The sequence below is a fragment of the Leucopleurus acutus genome, assembly GCF_964270905.1.
Source record: "Leucopleurus acutus genome assembly, chromosome: 9".
In the NCBI taxonomy this organism is placed as follows: Eukaryota; Metazoa; Chordata; class Mammalia; order Artiodactyla; family Delphinidae; genus Leucopleurus; species Leucopleurus acutus.
In genome coordinates, this window is record NC_139144.1 from 106,054,256 (window position 1) to 106,061,330 (window position 7,075).

A 7,075-nucleotide genomic window follows, 5' to 3' on the forward strand; every position below is an offset into this window, starting at 1 on the left:
AAGAGCTGAAAGGCATCTTCCTCCTGCGATGTGCCTCTAGCACCCTCTGCTGAGAGAGTTAACACTGTGCTCACGTTAACGGGGAAACACTTGAAGGAAGCCCACTTTTATCACAGAGCAAGTACTGAAGGTGTATTCGCAGCTGAGGCAGTACGCTGACAACTGGAAAGGTAGCTCAAGGTACACCACAAGACCAGCCTTGGCATCAGGGCCATTTTTATTTGCTAAATCCGCGAATTTCCCTCATCCGTTGCCATTTTCTGTTGAGTCTTGGGTCTCTCCTTGTATTGACTTGGGCTCCGTCACAGCCTTGCCAGGAAAACGAGGGAGAGGAGCATGGCTCCCGGCCCAGCATCTGTGCGGTCTGCACACTCGTGCCAAGCTTCCAGGAGCCCAGGCCTGGGCACACTCCGGCTGGGGCTTTGTCAGGGGCGCGGCACGACGGCTGATGCAAACTCCCCAAGCACAGTTCAGGAGCCACCTGTTTCTCTGGGTCGCTGGGCCTCCATTCTCTGCCCTTGCCTTTGTTCAGGAGCACCTGCTCCCTGCAGATGCCATCTAACTGGTTTCTGTGGAGCCCACTGCTGCATCTGGCATTGCAGCAATGTCTGAGCACTCGAGATACAGATAGAAACACATCTCTTAATTGAACCTTCCGTCTGGAGTGAGCTGTGTAGGCCTCAACACGGAGGGGTAATGTCTCTTAAACAGAAATAATTCTTATGACAATGTACTTGCCCAGAAATAAAGGTGACATAGGACATGACTGGTGATTTACACACGCTGAAGTGGACAGGGACACTTCTCATTCTTACTAAAATCAAGCTGACTTCGTAAATGAATACATATCTAAGGGTTCACACTCTTAGCAGTCATAAATACCCTTCACACACCCACTACGAAAAATGGTCAATTTATACTGATGCACACCTTTTCTTCCCCTTTTCCTAATATACTGTGGTGTGATTTTCACACCAGCATAGAAGGAACTCCATGTGTGTGTTTGCAGTGCGGGGGGACTCTATACGTTATTCATTCTATTGATGGATGTTTATACAATAAATAAACTACGACTCCTAGTAGTAGAATTCTTTGGTCAAGGAGTATGACTTAGAATTTTAATAAGTATTACTAGCTTGACCTCCATAGTTGCATCAATTTTCAGACTGCAGGTGGGGCCCCCCTTTCCCTACTTTAGCCAATGGAGCAGCTATCAAACTTTCAAATCTGTGCTCACTTTAGAGGTTAAAAAATGGAATCGCAAAATAGTTCTATTTGCATTTGTTGTCATAAGTAAAGTTGAGCATATTTTCCTATTTTATATGCCTTCTTTATTTCCTCATCCTTTTCTCACTTTTCTGTTGTCATGGGTCTTTATATCAATTTGTGGACACTCTTCATATACCAAGAAAATTAACCCTTTGTCTGGGATGTTATTAGCAAGTGTTTTTTCCCACTTTGTCTTTTGCCTATACATAAACCAAGTTTCTGCATGCAAAAGCACCACAAGCAGTCAGATTTATTCATCTTTAATTTTCCGGCTTCTGGGTTTTCTGTTCTTAGGCCTTTCAGCTTCAAGCCAGAAAACAGCTCTCCCACTGATTCTTCTGCTTTTGCCTCTAGGTTTGTAGCCCATTTAGAGTTTATCTTGGAGTCAATTGTTTTACAGCTGTTGACCCATTTTCCCCACTGTGGTTGCTTCAAATTCTTTGACCCTCCTCCCTTCGAAGGGTGGAGGCTAATTCCTCTCGCCTTGAGTGCAGGTCAGATTTAGTGACTCACTTCTGTCAGTAATTAAAAGAATGTGGCAGAAGTGATGGCGTGTGGCTTCTGAACCAGGTCATGAAGGAGACTGCAGCTTCTGCCCAGCTCTCTCTTGGGTCACTGTTCTGGGGACGCCAGTTGCTATGTAGTGAGGACAGTCAAGCAGTCCCATGGAGAAGTCACATGGGGAAGAACTGAGACCTCGGGCCAACAGCCAGCAATCAGCATGCAGACGTGTGAGTGAGCACCACGGAAGCAGAGCCTCCAGCCCCAGCCTTCAGCTGAAGCCCCAGCCAAGAGCTGCACTGAGCCTCAGAGGAGCCGCTAAGCCAGAACCACTCAGCTAAGTCACTGGTGAATTCCTGACCCACAGAAACTGCGAGATGATACACGGGTATTGTGGTGTTAGGACACAAACTTTGGGGATGAGCTGTTCTGAAGCAAGAGAGAACTAACGTATAACGCACCATTTATTGAACAATCTATTTTTCCCACTAATTTGAGAGGCCACTTTTTCTATACTAAGTTCCTGTAAGAATATGGATACATTTCTGGATTTTCCCTTATGTTCTACTGATATGTTCCACGGTCTGATTTAATCACAAAAGCTTTAAGTTTTTAATGTCTGGTATAGGACAATTCTTGTCTACCATCATTCATTAATCTAGTCTCAAAAATTATAGTTATTGGAATTACTTTTTTATAAATTAAGTTATGGAGAAATGACATCTTATGATGTTGCTGTAAGCCAGGTTTCCCAGGAAACATTCTGAGATGAAGATTTGCATGCAGAAAAAATTTTAGGGTGCGCTCTTGGGATCAACGTCTTTGAGAGGGTGATGGACTTCTCTCAGATGAAAGGAACAGAACTGAACAAAGGGAGCTGAATTGAGGCAGAGACCTCAGCCAACCCATGGGGAGCTCTGAAGCTGGGATGGCCCTTTATAGACATGCTCAGCTGAAGCAAGTGGGGCACAGCCCTTGTACCTTGTATTAGCCACTCGCTGACAAGGAGTTGTCCTCAGGGAGAGGGCAGCGCCCTTGGGCCAAGGGCAATTTCTGAGGACAGAAGCATCAGGCAACACTCCCAGAAGCTCAGGAAATAAGTACCTTAGTCCTGCCAGGGAGACTTGGGCCATATGCACACAGATGTTGGGTCTTCCTACCCAAGACACAGTACAACTTTCCATTTGTTGAAGTGTCTTTTGTATCCCTTAAGAGTATTTTTAAAACATCCCTTGTATACATTTTGTCAATTCCTTAAGTTTATTTCTCATTTTTTAAAGTTTTGTGTTGTCAAATAGGATCATTTCTTCCAATTATTTATTCATCCTGTTTGAAATGTGAAAGCTATTGATTGTTGCATTATAACTTGGTACCCTGATGTCCTACTGAATTCTCCTATTGTTTGGTTTTGGGCTTGGGTTCTTGTCTTGGATTTTCCAGTTATATAACCTACAAATAATAACCAATTTTATATTAGTTTTGGGGTTGTGATACACATATTTTGTCATGTTAACGAAATATCCTTGAAGACTTTTTTTTTTTTTTTTTTGTGGTACGCGGGCCCTCTCACTGTTGCGGCCTCTCCCGTTGCGGAGCACAGGCTCCGGACGCGCAGGCTCAGCAGCCATGGCTCACGGGCCCAGCCGCTCCGCGGCATGTGGGATCCTCCCGGACCGGGGCACGAACCCGTGTCCCCTGCATCAATAGGCGGACTCTCAACCACTGCACCACCAGGGAAGCCCTCTTGAAGACTTCTTAAAAAATGAATCCAGAACTGTGCTTTACTGCTTTTTTAGCCTTACCCTAAATCTTCTCAAAGATACCCATAATAGATTTTTTTAAATTCAGGACTTCTTCTGATTAACTGCACCAGTGATCATCTCGAAGTAACCCAATACAGGAGATGAAGGGGGCCTGAAAACTAGGTTCTCATCCTGGTTCTGCCACTGACAGGCTGGTGGTGGCCAGTCACACGTGCCTGCCGTGGCACAGGGTCTTCCTGGGTGAAGTGAAGAGGAGAGTCATGGCCTCGGCAAGCTCTGTGGTGGAGGCAGGTGATGCTTGTTCAGGAGATAAGCCCCAACTGTGTGAAAAAAGTGTAGATGCAGGGCAGCCAAGTGAATGGGGAATGTCCACTGACCCAGCGAATCGTAATTTGCCATTTCTTTAACTCTCAATTGATGAGAAAGACCAGATTATATTTTCAAGGTATGAAGTACAATACTTCCAACAGGAAGCAAAAGATCATCAATAACACTTTGGAAGTCCCCAGGCTGCAGTTTTTACTGTCTTGCTGTGACCACGTGGTATTTAAACAGCCCCTGTTGATGAACATGAATGTTGGTTTTTATCCTCAGAATTTAGCCAATGCTTCCCTTAGAATGGGCATGGACAGAAGCCCTTTAATTTGTTATCAAGCAACTCCTACCTAGAAAGTCAGTATAATCTATGGAGAAGAGCCCTGGGTTAGCAGAGTATTAATTCATTGACTGGTTCTGACGGGGAAAACTCGCTGTGACATTTGGGTTCTTCCACCTTTTGGCTACTGGGAATAGTGCCTCCATGAAGATGAATGTACAAATATCTCTTTGATATCCTGGTTTTGATTCTTTTGGATAAATATCCAGAAGTGGAATTGCTAGATCATGGGCAGTTTCATTTTTTTTTTAGGAAACTCATTTTTTAAATGTTCTATTTCATAGTTCATAAAAAAAGTTTTTATGTATAAAACTCAAAGTAAAGAGAAAGGCAGCTACTTAATCACAAATGGACGAGACAGTAGCCATTCGGACTACTGTGGAAGCATATTTAATGCATACCCTTCAATGTTAGGGGTAAATAATTCAAACTATGCAATCCAAATTTTAGGTTTGGGTTTTATATCAGATCTGCATATATATGACACTTGTGGTCAAATTTTAAGATTGGTAAAGTCAATTTCAAACAGCTTATATTTTGAGTACACGTTTAACTATTACAAATATATGATGTTTAACTAGCACAGTAGTGGTCTTCAAAGATTTTCTCTTTGCCCCATGCTCATATGTTTGTAATGTGAGTCTGCTTGCTAATTTCCTTTTTGTAGTTACTCTTCAAATTAAAGTGCTATACACTTGAGTTCCCAGTGCACCTCACCCATGTCCTTTATCTCAGCTTTCTCATACTTTGCCGTTCTTTTCTTTCTGGAAACAACCAGCATGATTCCAGCAGTAACTGCTATCACCACAACCACAACGACAGAGATAATTCCAGCTTGTAGACCCTGCACTGACAATTCAGGTGGTTTTTCATCAACACAGTAAATTGAAGTTCAACCAGGATCCAGATCCAGTAGCTCCCCATTTGCTTTCAGGCCCATCCTTTTGGACTGGAACAAGGATTCACCTTTAACATCTTTTTCAAAATAATAAGCCACATCACCTATGTCCACATCATTCTGAATTTTCTGAGAATTTTGTACCAGATCAACAGTGAGAACATCATTCTCATACAGAATATCTGTGATATATTTTGGATCCAGTTGATAACGACTTATGATTACCTCCTTGAGTGCAGTGTACAAACTTTGATCCTCATAAGGTTTTTCTCTTGTTTGTGTTTTAGTTCACCAACGATCCAGTAGGTCCTCACTGGCTCGGAGCAGGATATCTCACTGTCCTTATCAGTTCTTCTCACCCCAGCAGTGTCCACACACCAGCACGTGGACGTGCCATTGCACTGCTTGGCTTTAAAGAGCCCCTTGTCACGCTCGCGATCACAGAGCCCAGCGTTATCCTGGATAGCGTCCTCTGGTTTCCCTCCTCTTCCAGGCTTTGAGAGTCATTTCTGCCATCACCAAACATTTGGTAGCCAGTTTTGTGCAAATGACAGAATGTTGTGCAGCAATGGATGTACACTGGCACCGACCCTGTGGTCAGTTTGTAGTTTTCACACACGCACACCTTTCCTGGGCCGTGGCCACCGCGGCAAGCAGCAGCCCGAACGCAAGGACCCGGGGCCGAGGGCGCCTTGCTGCGTGTGCAAGGGCAAGGGCGAGAGGGGCGCGAGGCGGGCTGGGGGCTCTCGCGAGGACGCACGGACAGAGTAGGGCCCCGGGAGGCCATGGCCGGCCCCACGGCGCAAGGCCTGGGCCACGCAGGTCCGCATCAGGAGGATGACGGCGAGGTGCCCTGGGGCCGGGCAGTTGGTGCGAGTGTGAGCTGGCCGCCGGACTGCGCTCTTCCAGCGCGCAGCAGCTCTGCCTGACCTCGTTTTTAACTTCTTGAGGAATCTCCATACTGTTTTCCATAGCAGTGGCACCATTTTCCATTCCCACCAACAGTGTCTAAGGGTTTCCATTTCTTCACACCCTTGCCAACACTTGTTGTCTTTTGCTATTTTTTTTTTCTTTTGCTATTCTTGATAACAGGCATCCAGACGCTGTGAGGTGCTATCTCATTGTGGTTTTGATTTGCATTTCTCTGATGCCTAGTGACCTTCAGCACTTTTTCATACACCAGTTGGCCTTTTTCATGTCTTCTTTACAGAAATGTCTACTCAAGTCCTTTCCCCTTTTTAAAATCAGGTTATTAGTTTTTTAGTCGTTGAGTTGCAGGAGTTCCTTACACATTTTGGAAATGAACCCCTAACAGATATGTGATCTGCAAACATTTTCTCCCATTCAGTGGGGGCTGCATCTTCACTCTGTGATTGTTTCCTTTGCCCTTGGTGGAGGACGGTCTTCAGAGTTTCCCTGGTTCTCTTTAAAGCATTTACACCAGCCGCCCCTTCCCGGCCCTTGTCCTGCGCTGCTCGCAGGTGTGGGGAGAAGTGAGAGAGCTGCCTCCCTCCTCATACAAGCTCATGAGTGCCTAATCACTGCCCTCTGCCACTACTTAAATGCTGCAGATGATTTCACTTCTGGGAACGCACACACCCAGGTGGCAGGCAGCACCTTTTTTTAGAACTGACATTCTCACATGTCTTCTCAAGTGAACTGCCATTACTGCTAAATGTTTAAAGAGGTAACTGTTAAGTCAGTACTGGACTCATGCACATAGATGAGCTTTAGCATGGCACGTCTGTACTGGGAACCATGAGGAAATCCCAGCAGGGACTGACTGTCCTACTGGTGGCACTGTCTCATCTGTGTTGTGCATCTTCTGGGTGGAGTGACTATAATTTATTGTCCAAACCAGTATGCTTTTAAGACAAAGGAGAGTAAGAATTATGCTAGGACAGCACTGAAAACGAGGGCTGTGAAGCCTCGGACTTCAGAGTGAACTCCAGTATGTCCTACAGGATAGTGTAAGAAATTAATCTTTAT

General features: G+C 45.0%; 1 pseudogene across 1 annotated transcript; it reads right to left on the reverse strand.

The window, feature by feature from the left end:
- Positions 1–4,867: 4,867 nt before the first annotated feature.
- LOC309966672 (epithelial cell adhesion molecule-like) lies at positions 4,868–6,823 on the reverse strand (annotated as a pseudogene). The gene is made up of 3 exons: positions 6,793–6,823; positions 5,847–5,939; positions 4,868–5,781 (listed from the first exon to the last, which is right to left on the reverse strand). The product of its transcript is annotated as an epithelial cell adhesion molecule-like (transcript).
- Between the last annotated feature and the right edge of the window lie 252 nt (positions 6,824–7,075).